Genomic DNA, 15,500 nt, shown 5'->3' with positions numbered 1-15,500 from the left:
CCCAAGATTTTAAAGTTGAGGATGAGGAGTTACTGTGCAAATGAACTGGTATTTCCTGGGTAAGTCTGTGCTGAGACTCTGTCTTCTCCAAGTCCTGAGTGTTTTATTATTTTTGTTTGAACTTTCAAATATACATAAACCTCGCGTCTTCACCTCTTATATCTAGCAGCGGTGAGACTAAATCTCGATACTATTGAAATGTCCACTGCATTTCTTAGCTTTGTTTTCTGTCCTGACCCTGGTCAGTCCTTGTAGGATTCTGAATTATAATAGTCTACAAATGGGAAGAGGAAAGGAAATTTATTTTTATTATAGTATATACAGACTCTCAGTTTTTCATTAATATATTACCTAATTTAATCCTTGCAACAATCTTCCATGATATTTATTATTACCTCCATATAGTAGGTGAGAAAATGGTGGCTTACATAGTTGGTAAGTTGCAGATCCAATATCCCAATTAACATCAGCCTCTTTGTAAATCCTGTGCTTCTTTCCTTACACCTCGGTGATAAATTGGGAAATACACCTTACTTTTAACAGCTTTCGACCAATAAATGGTTTTTATATCTCTGTAATCTATTGAAGCAAATGGGAAAATTTATATATTCAATAAACTCATCTCTACAGCTAAATTATGTGAGATAAGCTCAAAAGTACTGATTTTAGTGCACAAAAACTTTAAGATGTTTTTCAAACTATTAGCATAGTTGGATGGCACAGTGTCTTGTTTGCCCCTTGTCTGATTTGCTTTGGCATAGGACACAGTGTCACGTAATAAAAACATCTCGATAAAGTAAATTTATTTCTCTCAGCATCCATATATCAACACAGTACATGCAAGTAAGTGGCATAGAGCCCATTGGCAATTCTGAGAATAATATTGCCCAGCATGTGATAATAATCTAGAAGGCAAAAGGAAAATTACAGCCTATTTTTATTTAACTTTCAGTAGGAAAGTAATGGAAAGAAAAATTAAACTAGACAGTTTACCACAGAAAAAGAACTTTAAAGGAGGGTAAGTAAAGTGCAATGAAATAATCTGGAAAATAACTATAAACCTTTAAAACAACTAATAATAAATAAATGTTATCTGAATTGAACTGACAGTTTTTAATGAGCCATATGTAATTTATTTTTGTCCTGATGAAGCCATAATTTTCTCCAAAGCCCATATCCAAAGTTTTTTTTTTCATAATGAAGATAAAGTAGCACACATACCAAAAATCATTTGAAAAATGCTATAATTTAATCCAAAAAGATAGTAAAGTACTCTGTCCATTTTGGGGGAGCTTTTTTTTATTGCATACCATGGTTTACAACAAAAAGTTGGCTGTGGAAAAGCAATTCATTCCATAAGCAGCCAATATATTTGCTAAAATGTTAGTTCTTTTGGTCCTAATCATACTGCAATCTTTTGGGACTATTTCAATAACAATAATTTTAACAATTAATAATATCTAACTTTAAAAAAGCTCATGACAGTTGCACAGTTATGTTCTATAGAAACTTTATGAGGTATGTGTTCTGTGTTTTGATGTTTTCCATACAAAAGGGTCCACTCTCTTGATATGCTGCCTAAACAGTTTGTGGGTGGTATTTAAGATTGCTCCAATAGAGATAATATCTAAGTTTCAAATACAAATCCTGCCTAATGCAAAGAAAAGGAAAATCATAAAAGATGATAGAACAGTTGAATTTCTACAATATGCACTTCAACAGTACGGGCCTGTTTGTGACTACCTGAGCTGTTAATAGATGACCTACAGTTCTATTTGAATGTGAAGTACTCAAACACTCTTTCTCTTCCCCTCCTCCTGCTCATCTTCTTCTTCATCATATCACAGCATTTTTACACCACACCATCATCACAGTCTAGCTACACCATCTGGCATGGATGGGAAAAGAGTTGCATTCTAGCCTGCTTCCAGAGTTTACAGGTGATCATGTTTCTGAATGGATTCTTTGGATGGCTGTGAAGGCGATCACAAGAGTGGAATACTGGACCTCCATTAAGACTTGTCTCAATGTAGTGCTCTCCCTCTTTTCTTCCCCTCTCCCCTGCTCTAATTTCAATGCAATTTGGACATATTAATTGACTGACTTAATTAAAGAACATTAGATTTACAAAAAATAAAAATAAAACCATAGGAACATTAGTCATCCTTTAGTACTTTTTTTTTCTTCATTTTACAAATTAGGCCACTTGCTTTTTGAGAGCAACTGTGCCTTTTCAGTCTTCCTCCATCTAGCCAGTCATCAAATTCTAATCACCTGCTGATTTTCTTCTCTTTATTTCTCCTTTTTCAAGAGAATCCAAAAGAAGTAGGACCTGCCATAGCTGGAATGAATTTCTCTGTTTTACTGAATTCACATACTGTTCATTTTTACTTTATGACAGCCTTTACTTTATTGTGTCTTAGAGTGGTAAGCCTGACCTTCTCTGTTATTTTGCTGGAAGCCTTATCTTTTTGTTCTCCAACACTGCCCATAGGTAATGCTTTGTATGTCATGCCACAACACTTAATTTCATGTCTATTTAGCATAGTAGGCATATAAGTAAACAAATGACAAGATTATGTGAGAAGTTCAACAAGGAGAATATCTTCAAAATAAAGAGAAGGTCCAGAGGAGGGGGAGTGATTGCTTTTGAGTTGAAATGTCTCAAGGAAGACTTCCTGGAAGAAGTGATATGGAAGTTGGTTTCACCAATGATACTAGACACAGCTAGGGGAGAAGGAAATAGTGGATAAGATGGAACAGCACAGGATGTACAAATGCATGAAGGCCATGAAAAACATAGTAAACATAGTATATTTGGCAAAATATAAGCACTTTAGCCTTGTTGGAGCATACATTTTTGTGGGAAGGAGAAAGGTAGAAAATGAGTATGTCAGGTTACCATTCGACAACAATAATAGAGAACCCAAATTAATTAAATAAAGAGGGGTTGATTTTTCTCCTATAAGTCTTGAAATTCTATTTTGTCAGGACCAGTGTCTCTGCAGTTCTAATGTCCTTCTCCTTATGGTCACGGGATGGCTACTCTAGCTTTAGCATCTTGTCATTGTTAAGGGCAGGAAAATGAAGGAAGAGGGGGAAGTAGAAGGCACTAGTGTATTTGTTCCAGTTTCCTAAGGAAAAAAAAGCTGTTTCAGAAGTTCTTTCACTGACCCCATCGACAACTCTCTTTGGCAAACAATGTGCCACATGACAGTCTGTGAAACATGGCAACCAAAGGGAGGTTGGGAAAGTGACAGTTTAGCTTTTTAGGTTCTATGCAAAGCACTAAGGAAAGAGCAATTGGGAATTAATAGTATTAGATTAGTTAACAACTGGGGCTGCTAGAATGAACTTTGAGAAAGAAGCTAACTCTATTGCATAAAGGTGTTTTGTTTTGTTTTAATAACAGGTAAGAAGTTTCATTTTTATCTTATATGGTCTGAGTTCCAATGAGAAATTTTGAGAGGATCAATTTCTTAGTGTGCAAACACATTTTCCAGCAAATGATTCCATTTTCATTATGATCCTTTGGAAGAAGCCTTTGATTATTATATTGATTTGCAAATTAACTCTTAAAAATTAAGACTCAAACTTTCTTAGTTGCCTGGTTCAAGATAGTAGAAGTCAATCATTGTCTTGTTCCATTGATGTGTTTATAACTGAATAGAAATATCCATAACAATCACATAGGGGCCTAAATGAATGGTTTTTCGTCATCCCATGACCAGTGAGGGAATTATAAGAACAACAACAACAAAAAGATTCTGGCATAAAATCTGAAAAGAAAATGTCATTTCTCAGAACATTCCCATTTTTAAAAGTAGCCATTTCTCAGATTTTACCTCTGAAGTGAAAACACTCATTCCACTTTCTAAAATATGGAAAAGCATAGATGAGTTTAAATTCAGAGCCCAAAACACTACACTTACTAATTAAGTATACAGGAACAGAAACAGAAAGAAAAGATAGTTCTCTGTAACTGCTTCCATCTCAAATGAGACAGTTAGAGATGAAGAGTCTCAGAGAGTCAGGAGGATGCCAAAAAGGGAAAACTGATGAATAGTAGATGGGCAGAGTGGCTGGTGATGTCCCTGCAGGCATTTTCAGCTGTGGCCCTGGAGTGGGAGGGGCCTGATGTCTCCACAGGCAGGTTCCCTCTCTGCACAAAGGGTAGGAGCAGAATGTGCAGCCAACTGCCAAACTGCACAATGGGTCAAGAGGGAGTTGGACTGAGTTTTGGAAACAAAGAGAAAATGCACAGCTGTTCCCAAGATTTTAAAGTTGAGGATGAGGAGTTACTGTGCAAATGAACTGGTATTTCCTGGGTAAGTCTGTGCTGAGACTCTGTCTTCTCCAAGTCCTGAGTGTTTTATTATTTTTGTTTGAACTTTCAAATATACATAAACCTCGCGTCTTCACCTCTTATATCTAGCAGCGGTGAGACTAAATCTCGATACTATTGAAATGTCCACTGCATTTCTTAGCTTTGTTTTCTGTCCTGACCCTGGTCAGTCCTTGTAGGATTCTGAATTATAATAGTCTACAAATGGGAAGAGGAAAGGAAATTTATTTTTATTGATAGTATATATTTATACCTGTATCTACATTTTATTCTCAAAACAACAACAATTCTATAAGGTAGATACATCATCATAATCATTTGCATCTAAATAGATGAAATAAGGTGCAGAGAGGTTAACTAACCTAAACAAAGCCTGTGGCAAGTCTGTACAGGAATAGGAGCCAAGGTCTATGCTAGTTAGGCATGGCTCGGAACTGTCACTGCATTATAGTTCTTTTGATCAGGAAGGTTCTGGTTATAGATCTCCAATAACTTGGAAAGGGTACATGGGACTTCAGTAAACCAATGATATTTACTGTGCTCTTGCTATGTGTGCAGGACCTGATTATGGATCCCTGGGGGAAGAATCAAAAGTAAAAAGAGAATAGAGCCCCTTCTACCTAACAGATCAAAATATCAATAATGTATAAATATGTTTCAAAAATGAAAGGCCAAAGATGAAGCCATCTCCATGGAAACATGGCATAGAAGAATATGCCCATAGATTAAATGTTGTGCTTATCTATGGTCAGAGGTAAGTGTAAACAATCTACAGCTTTCTAAAAAAATTTCTAAATTTAAAAAAAAAATAAAAGAAGATGAGAAACAGTATGCACAAAGGCACAAAGGTGAGAGTAAGGGAATCTCATTGGAAATGGCAAAATATCTGCAAACTCATTGGAGAGAAGATAGAATGAGGAATGCTGAGCAAAGAAATTAGCATGAAAAGGGGGAGCTAGCCATTAATTAGGTTGAAAGACTGGACATTACCTGAGTGATTAAGCATTACCTGAGGTAATGAAAACTCTTCTTATTCAAGGACCACATCTGTTGCATTTGGATAAATTCAAGGGAGAAGGTTGGAGATGGTTTCAAGGAGGAGATTACCACAGAGATTCAGGTGTTAGGTGAGGAGGGTCAGTTCATGGCAAGTGGAGTGAGGTTTCACAGAAAGAATTTCTGCCTGCACGAATGGGTTGGGGATTTTGGCAAAAGAGAAGGAAAGGCTTTAAAATGACTCAGCGACTAGGAGTCTGGTGCCTGAGGTAATCTTGATGCCATGGAAGGTAACAGAACATTTGCAAAAGATGGGGAGGGAGAGAGGGTGACAAGAGGTGGTGAGGAGGCTACAACTGTAATGGAAAATGAAGATGAAGACATAGTTCTACTAATTATCCTATAAACGAAAAAGTTAAGTACAATGTTTTTTAACCATAATATTCAGTGTCTTAATCATTTATACCTTATCTTGCTGATGAGAAAACAGAGCCAGGGAGAGTATGGCTCCTTTGCCAAAGGCTGTCCTACTGATCATTGGAGAAAGGGCACAGAATCCAATGTCCTGACTCTGTCCATTAGGAGCCTTGCACTCTGCAGCACTAGAGCTCTTAGCTCCATCCCCTGCCTCACATGTCCTTTCTTCACTCTCTTTTTTGTTTGTTTTGTTAATCCTCATCCAAGGATATTTTTACCATTGATTTTTAGAGAGAGTGGAAGGGAGGAAGGGAGAGGGAGAGGGAGAGGGGGAGAGAGAGAGAGAGAAAGGAACATCAATGTGAGGGAGACACATTGATTTAGGTTGCCTCCTGACTGAGATGGGGGATCACACCAGCAACCCAAGTACATGGGATTTGAACACTCAACCCTTATGTGCGCAGTCCGAAGCTCTAACCACTTACACTGGCAGAACACCTCACCCTCTTTATTCATAAGGTTCTTCCCCCAACAAACGTTGTATTTTATTTCTTTATAGTGCATCAAAGAAAGGATCGCTTTAAGAACAAGCAATATTTAAATATTCTTTCAGAATCTACTCTATGCCATGTAAATATAGCATGTTTGTGTGCTAATAGCACTGAGTCACTTCCATTAGCACACAAACATGTTGTATTTGCATTACATTGAGCCATTGCAATGAATCCGCTCAGGTTCCTGGAAACCCTATGAAAAAGTGATATCCACATGTCCTGTCCTTAACAGCACTGCTCAGTTCCTGTAGACTCCTGGCTATGGCTTCTTCTATGGAGTCAATTCATCTCATACTTGACCTTACTCTTTTCCTGCTGCCTTTTATTTCTTCCAACATTATTATATTTTCCAAAGAATTCTGTATTCTCTTGATGTACACTAAGTAAGACAGATTCCATTTTGTCATTTTTGCCTCCAGTGATGTTTCAGGCTTAATTTGCTCTAGGACCCACTTGTTTGTCTTTCTGGTGATCCAAGATATCCTCAGAGCTCTCTTCCAATATAATATTTCAAATGAATCATTTTTTATTCTATTAGCCTTCTTCACTGTCCAACTTTTGCTTCTGTACATAGTAATTGGGAATATGAGGGTAAGGATGATCTTAACCTTGGTCTCTAATGACACATCTTTGCTCTTGGTCATCTCAATAGAGATCTTAGTGACTCAGAGAGTGGTTAATTAATTAATGATGCAGGAGAAAGTACACACTTGTGTGAGCCAGAGGGGTGAGAGTCAAGTGCCAGTTCATTTATCACAGGAAGGGAAAACAGAGTGTGAGGAACAGCCAAGGTGGCTGATAAATGTGCTGGTCTGAGCATAGGGGTGTTTACTTGTCATCCTCTCATAGCTTCTGTGAATTTTTCCAAGAAAAATAAAGGAGTTCATCAGCTAAATGAGAATGGGAAAGAGAGTATTAGAAGTCTGAGAAGGAAAAAAAGGTTGTAAAATACAGTGGGGCCTTGACTTATGAGTGTCCCGACTAACGAGTTTTTCGAGATATGAGCCGTCTCTCGGCCGATTTTTTGCTTTGAGTTGCGAGCTAAAATTCGGGTTACGAGCCAGCTTCAGATACCCCACCGCTAGTTGGCGCAGTGAACGTCACAGTGAACGCCACAACATCAGCCCAGCATCACGTGTCTCACTCCTTCACTTTAAGATTTGACATACGAGTAATTTGAGTTACGAGCTCCGCACAGAACGAATTAAACTCATAAGTCAAGGCCCCACTGTATACTATAGGAAAGTGAAAGTATCTTCCCACCAATCTTCCTCCTCTTGATGTCCCCATCTTAACAAAAAGGAACATTGTAACAGACATAGATGACAATATTATAAAATATTATATATATATTTGAAGCCCAATGCATGAAACTCATGCAAGGGGCTCGGCCCTCACAGCCACAGTGGCTTGCCTCAGCCCTTGCAGTCCCAGCTTCATCCAGAAAGTTGTCCAGAAGGACATCCAGAAGGTCGTTTGGCCATCAGGTCTAATTAGCATATTATGCTTTTATTATTATAAATTAGAAACCTGGTGCACGAATTTGTGCACCAGTGGAGTCCCTTGGCCTGGCCTTCGGGATCGGGCCAAAACTGCTCTCAAACATCCCCCAAGGGGTTCTGGGTGGCGAGAGGGCACAGGCCAGGCCTAGGGACCTCACCAGTGCACAATCAGGGCCAGGGAGGGATGCAGGAGGTGGCCAGCCAGGGAGGGACCACGGGAGGGCTCCGGGGTGTGTCTGGTCCATCTTGTTCAGTCCAGATCAGCTGGACCCCAGCAGCAAACTAACCTACCAGTTGGAGCATCTGCCCCCTGGTGGTCAGTGCACATCATAGCAAGCAGTTGAACGGCCTTAGCATATTACACTTTGATTGGTTGAACAGCTGACTGGTCGACTGAACACTTAGCATATTAGGATATATAATTCAATTATAGTGTGTACATATACATACATGCATATATACTGTAATTTGGTTCCATTAAATATGACACTCATTAATTGAAAACATGTCAAGCTCAGGAATAAGGTACTACTCAAAAAATTTGAAAACTAATTACATTTTTGGTGGTGCATGATCTCTTTATGCATAGGTTTTTAGATTTTTATAACTGACAATTATTTTTTTTTTACTTTTACCCAGAGACCTTTGAAAGTTGTACCATCCAGACCAGTGGTTCTAAAACTTGAGCATGCATCAGAATTACTCAGAGCACTTGCCAGATTGCTGGACTGCACTCCCAGAATCCCCACTTAGTACAGCTGGGGTTGGGCCTGAGAATCTTCATTTCTAATAAGTTCCCAGGTGACACTAATGCTGCTGGACCAGGGACCACACTTTGTGAACTGCTCTTTTAGAGTCACGGGGCTTTTGTTTTTTGGTGTTTAGAGAGAAAAAGGGACCTGAAAAAGAGACTAAGAAAATGGATAAGCCTAAACAGAGAAAAGAACAAACTTGTTATTACCTGTATGGGGATCCAGGTTTTGAATGCCCTTTAATCTTCATTTTTTGCTTTATTTCCAGCCACTGCACTTTCTATCGTTACCTGAAAGAAGAATTCTTTAAGTAGAGTAGACCTTAGAGGCAAGACAGAATGTCATTCTGTTAGACAACACTAAACTCTCATTGATACCAAGAGCCTTTTTTCTTGCTATTTCCAAGGTAGCTTCTAGCATTCATGAATGTACAGACTAAAATGGAAAATCCTGTAGTGATAGAGAAAAGAGTCATCGTTTTAGCAGCTCACACCAGCTGCCACCTTGCATATGACCCGATTCCAGTTTCCTTACAGGAACGCAGGCTGTGGCCTTAAATTCCCTCACCACCTACTCTTCTCTCCTTGCTCCTGCTTGCCAGCAGAGGCCTAAGAGGTCTCTCGGGGCTGTCCAATCCATTTGTCAGGAGTCCATGCAGTAAATATGCCACCGATCCCAGCCCATTAGAGAGCTTCTGCCAAAGGGCCATCAGCACTGCGGCTCCTCAGGCTTCTCCTTTAATTTCAGCTCCCTCTGCATCTATGTTTTGTTTAGAGTCAAGGATACAGTTCTCACATAATAAATGTTGACTAATCACTTGACCAAGGTCTGCAGTAACACAAATAGGGATGTTTTGTAATGTCTACATAAAAAGTAGGAACTGAACAAGGTAGCCCGTTTCATAGGCAACATTAAGCATCTCTAATGTAGACCAAATTATAAGGTTGCTTATTTTATAAGTTTATTATATATAAAAGATGATATGTTTTCATTGTACTTATCAAAGCAAAAAGAGAAAAGTTAAAGTACCTGTATACCATCAACCCATAAATAGATCAGCTGTGGTTTAGGCAATAACTCTTCTAATATAGACACACACCATGCACACACACACACACATATGCACAAATACACATATCTGTGATAAAACTGGACATGATTTTTTGTTACATGTTTTTAAATATTTTATTTAATTTATTGTGAACAGCTTTGCACATTTTAAATAAAACAGCCTCATTTAAAATTGTTGCTTAAGTATTATTTTATCTGATTGCACCATAGTTATTACTTAATCAATTCCTCTATTGCTGGACATTTCACCCTGATTTCTTAGTTTTAACCATGTTGTAGCTGAGTTATTAAGTTCGTATTTAGTAACTGCTTTAAGATAAATATCAAAACTGTCATTTTAAAGTTATTAATGTATATTATCAAATGGCTTTCCAGGAATCTTATGTAAATTTTTGTTTCCTATAGTAATGGGACTGCCCATTTCTCTGATGTTTTGTAAACTGTAGGTATTATCAATATTCTAAACATTATTGTTCTTTTTTCCATTTCCTTCTTAGCAACAGATTTTTTCACCAATTATTTATTAGTCACCCATTTTTTCCTTTTGCAATTTCTCAATATTATTATTATTTTTTAAATATATTTTTTATTGACTTCAGAGAGGAAGGGAGAGTGAGAGAGAGATAGAAACATCATGATAAGAGAGAATCATTGAATGGCTGCCTCCTGCATGCTCCACACTGGGGATTGAGCCTGCAAACCCTGGCATGTGCCCTGACCCAGAATCGAACACTGACCTCCTGGTTCATAGGTTGATGCTCAACCACTGAGCAACCTGGCCTGGCTCAATATCATTTTGACTTATTTTTTTATTTTGAAAGCATACATTTTATATATTAATATTTATTTTATATGTTGTTATGCTTTCCTGGCTTGTCCTTTCATTGCAATTATGTTATGCATTGCTTTTAACCTTTAGATGTTAGATGGTTAGATCTGTATATGGTCAGATCTATCAATGTTTTCCTTTACTGTTTCTGTTTGTGGCATCATGTCAAAGCAATATTTTATAACATAGGGTTTTGCCAAAATAAAATCTAAAAAACACTTTTGGTTTTTCTAAATGAACTTCTGTTATGCTTTGCCCTTTATTGATTAATTGTTGCTCACCCCAGGGTTAACAACAGAACTCCTCAGCTATGGATTTTCCTCTGAGATATCCCCAGTACTAAGAGAGATGTTCAGAGAGCAGCAGAAAATGAGAGAGAGGACAGCCTACTGCCATTCTGGTTTTCAGGGTCATGTTACTATGTCAACACTAGTATAGGAAAGGGCATAAATAATACAGTATGTTAAATATGATTAGATAGAACATGAGATGTAAAAGCCAAGAAAATCTGGAAAGAAAAAAAGAGATGACTGGCTAAATGATAATCATCTTTAGAACATAAAATCTAGTCTCCAGCTTTTCCAAGTCAACTGCTCTCTTATCCTTCCTCCCTAGTTTCATTCCCCATACGTGACCCCTACTTTGGGTATCATCTCTAGAACCATATAATTTCACTTATATGTGGTATATAAAACTGAAAGCAACAAATCAACAAACAAGAAAAAACCAGACAAACAAAAACTCATAGACACAAACAACAGTATGGTGGTTACCAGAAGGAAGAGGGGTGGGCGGTAACAAAGGGGGGTGTGGTGGGTCAAATATATGGTGACAGAAGATTTGGATAGTGGGCACACAATGCAGTATGAAGTTGATGTGTCATAGAATAGTACACTTAAAATCTACATAATTTTATTAACCAATGTCACCCTAATAAATTTAATAAAGAAGAAAAATATAAATTTTCTATTTTATTCGCTCATTAAATATTTAAAAATATCTACTATCTGCTAAAAATAAAAACAAGTATGAAAAAGCCCATTCCTTAAATAATTTATATCCTAATGAGAGGAGAAAGAAAATAAACCACAGAAAATAATCAAGGAAATCGTGAGATAGTGGTAAGCACTCTGCAGAGATTTAAAATAGAATTATATGATATTGATGTGATAACTGTTTTGCATTGGGTGGTGAGGGTAGGTTGTTCTGAAAAGTTCATTTTTCAGCGAAGATCTAGCTCAGCTGGTAGAGATGGGATAGAGGTGGTGGAAGAGAATCTTCCTGGTAGTCGGGACCCCAGGCCTAGTGCAGTGGATTTCAAAGTGTGGTCCTGAGACTTGCAGGACATTGCAGGCGGTCCACAAGGTCAAGGTTATTATCATAACAATACCAAGATGTTATTTAACTTTTTCAGTGTGTTGACAATGGCACTATTGTTGCAAAAGCAAAGGTGGGCAAAACTGTGAAGTCTTAGAAGAAACCCAGTCAGTGGTAACAACTAAACATCAAGCACACTTAACTTAAATGCTTATTTCACTTAACCATCTTTCTGTTAAGGCAACACAATGCTTAGTATTATATATCTCACCCTTAGAGCACACAGATTTTAAAATATTATGTGTGATGAAATGGGAAATGTACATAATTCACTTCTGCTGCACACCAGATAATTGTCTTGAGGCAAAGCCCCTAACTGACCTTATAATTTTAAAAGATATATTCTTGCCTTGCCTTGCTGAAATCAATAAAAATGTATTTAAAAATAAAAAGATATATTCTTATAGAAAAACTGTAGCTATTAAGTAAAACAGTAATGATAAAATTTTTAAAATCAGTATTTTTCCATTACTAATAAACTGATAGACATAGGCATTGATCATTATCAACTACTAACCTGATAAAAGAGAAATACAACCAGATATTATGTGCATCCTGCAGAACATACCACAGGCTAAAAGGCAGTCTTGCCAAAAATAAAATAAGATAAAGTAAACTAAAATAATCCCTAATCTGATCTAGCCTCTGGAACAAAAACCAACATACAGAACCACAAATGACAGAGGAACATGTTAAATGATACTATGGAGATGCAATCAGCAAAACTCAAGTTTTCAGAGATTCTATAGAATGAATAATCTAATTTTTGTAATAAAAAATAAGAAAATGAGAAATAAAGGTCAGGAAATTAAAAGATACAAGAATTATTAACTAATCGCAGTGTGTGGATCTTTTTGAATACTGATGTTGAAAATTGTTTATGACATAAGATAATTGGAATCTGATTATTTACTGGATAGTTGATAAAGTTAAGGAATTATTTTATTATTAAAAGTGATTAGTGTTATTGTGATTAGATTTTTTAAATATCCTTATTTTTTTAATAGATACATTCTAATAGTTTTATAGCTTGAATAAGAGAAATACATAAACTGATAAATAAATCAACTAGCATCAGGCTTAATGGAGAAAATCTCTACTAAATTGAGAAAAAGAGAAAGACGCCTACTATTGCCATTATCATTTAATATTATTTTGGAAGTGTTATATAATTCACTTAGGCAAGAGAACTAAATGAGTATAATAATTACAACAGAGAAAGTAACGTTATTATAAAGTACAAAAACATTTGTAGAACATAACTGGCAGCCTATTCGAAAAAATTTTAAAAATCAGTAAGGATACTGATTATAATACTAATGTAAAAAGATTTAACTTTCCCTTATATAAACAGCAGAAAGCTATGATATATAATGATAGGTAAGATCTCATTCAAAATGACAGCAGAACCCAACTGGATGTGGTTTAGTGGTTGAATGTCGAGCCAGGAACCAAGAGGTCACCGGCTGGATTCCTGGTCAGGACATTTGCCTGGGTTGTGAGCTCAATCTTCAGTAGGGGGCGTGCAGGAGGCAGCTGATTAGATGATTTTTTCTCATCATTGATGTTTCTATCTCTCTCTCCCTCTCCCTTCCTCTTTAAAATCAATTTTTTAAAAATGACAACAGAAATGCAAAATATATTAAGCATGTATGTGACAAGGAGTATAAGACTATATGAAGAAATTTTTGAAACTTTTATAAAACACACAAAATATACATAGATGAAATTGATATTACAAGTGTATTCATTCTCTAAATTAATTTATGTATTCCATTCAATCCAAACAAAAGCTAGCATGATTAGGGGTGAAGAATAGGTTTGAAAAATATGCTAATGCTATTTTCTTTAAAAAAATAAATCAACAGGAAAGTATAACTAGAGACAATGTTGATTTTGAGTCCTTCTTGCCACTCGCCCACTTTTTCAGAAGGAAGGAAAGCAGAAGACATCCCTGGATGTCCATCCGCATGGGCTCGCTAATGGGGGGTTTGGCTCAGCAGGCCCACTGGCCCCAGCTGAGCAGGAGAGGACACCGTCAGCAGCTGGGAGCCCTCACACAACATCTCACTTAAAATGTCATGTGTGCTACTTGGTTTAAATTGTCACCCCTCCAGCAACCACAAACAATGCAGACACAGCAGATGTGTTTTCTATTTAGAATTAAACAGTTTATCTCAACCACTGTCATTGTTATAGGGAAAAAATAAATAAATATCCATCTTAATGTAAACTTCAAAAGGTACTTTCTGGCAACAGGAGATATTTTCAAATCCAAAGTCCTCTGAGAAAACTAAGATTTGACCACAGATTTTTTTTTCAAATTGGGATGCTGGCAGCTCCAAGAGTAGTAAAACGCAGCCTGGTCAAAAGATTTTTGGCCAGATATTATGTACAATAACTCATGTCATTGATGCTTAATGGTCCAAAACATTAAGTAAACATCATAAATGCCTTTTGTTATTAAATGTTCCATTCAAACATTTTGTTTAAAACTCTTGTGTAATGGATAGAAAGCTGTAGTAGAGACTGGCCCTTGTGACCATGTTTGATTCACCTTTCAGAGACATATTTTTAAAATATTTGCCATTCTCAAAGTTACAGAAAGAAAATAGCATTTCTATTTTTGGTTTGTTTCTGTATTCTATCTCTGGAAGTTAGGCAACTTGTAAGCTTGACTTTGTTAGGTCAAGTTCAAACTACTACCCATGTATTCAGAGAGCTATAACTTTGTTCTCTCTAAAGTTGGGAAGTCAGCTTTCCTCTGTGACAATTAAAGTAGAAATATGGATGTTTTCTTAACGTGAGGTTATAAAGACAGGGAAAATGCTACCTTTCAAAGATCATTTTGCAAGAATAACACTTGTAGTAAAAGGAAAACCAAAATTGGTCGGTAAAAAATGGCCTGTCAAGACAGTAATCATCTAGTGTGGTTTACCCCAGTCCACATATCTTGACATAAATGCGTTGTGTTTCCATAATCTGAAGATTCTGTTTAGTCATTAAAACATGATTCATTTTATCCTGGAACTAACCTCAGCATTTGGTTTTGTTTCTGTAACCTGTAGCTAAAACATCAGTGAAAAGCTCTGTAGTGATTATACTTGTATTTTTCCATGAGGTTTCTTCTCTTCTAATTTAAGTAAAGACAGTTGTTTAGCTACTCTTAGATACTCAAGTCTCATAAGCCCAAAATGTTGATTTATCAGGTACTTTCTGGTTCCATTAGGGAGGAGAACATCCAAACAACATACACCAACTGGCTATCCATTGACATTGTATACTTTTTATGTAAAGAATATCTAAAACCACATTTGGTATGTTGCAAACCATCTCACTTCATTCTAACTGAACACCCTGCATTATATCCAGAAAACCCTATGCTTTTGAGGAGCTGGGGTACCTGTTTTGCTCTAAGTAATAAAGTTTTCTAAATGAAACTCTTGGAAGTCTGTGTTTTTATAGTATATCTATGATTCAATTGTTTATTTATTAATTCACTCAATATTTCATGCAACAATTATTAGTTAAACATCTAGTATGCTATAAATGAAGAAATCCTGTCATTTCCTTGATGAAATTGCTGGTCTGCCATATTTCTATTCCTGCTAGAACTAGTGCAATTTTGTCTGTGTGTAAAATTCATTCAGAATCTCT

The sequence above is a fragment of the Myotis brandtii genome, unplaced genomic scaffold (genome assembly GCF_000412655.1).
Source record: "Myotis brandtii unplaced genomic scaffold, ASM41265v1 scaffold123, whole genome shotgun sequence".
In the NCBI taxonomy this organism is placed as follows: Eukaryota; Metazoa; Chordata; class Mammalia; order Chiroptera; family Vespertilionidae; genus Myotis; species Myotis brandtii.
This window is presented reverse-complemented; position numbering follows the sequence as displayed.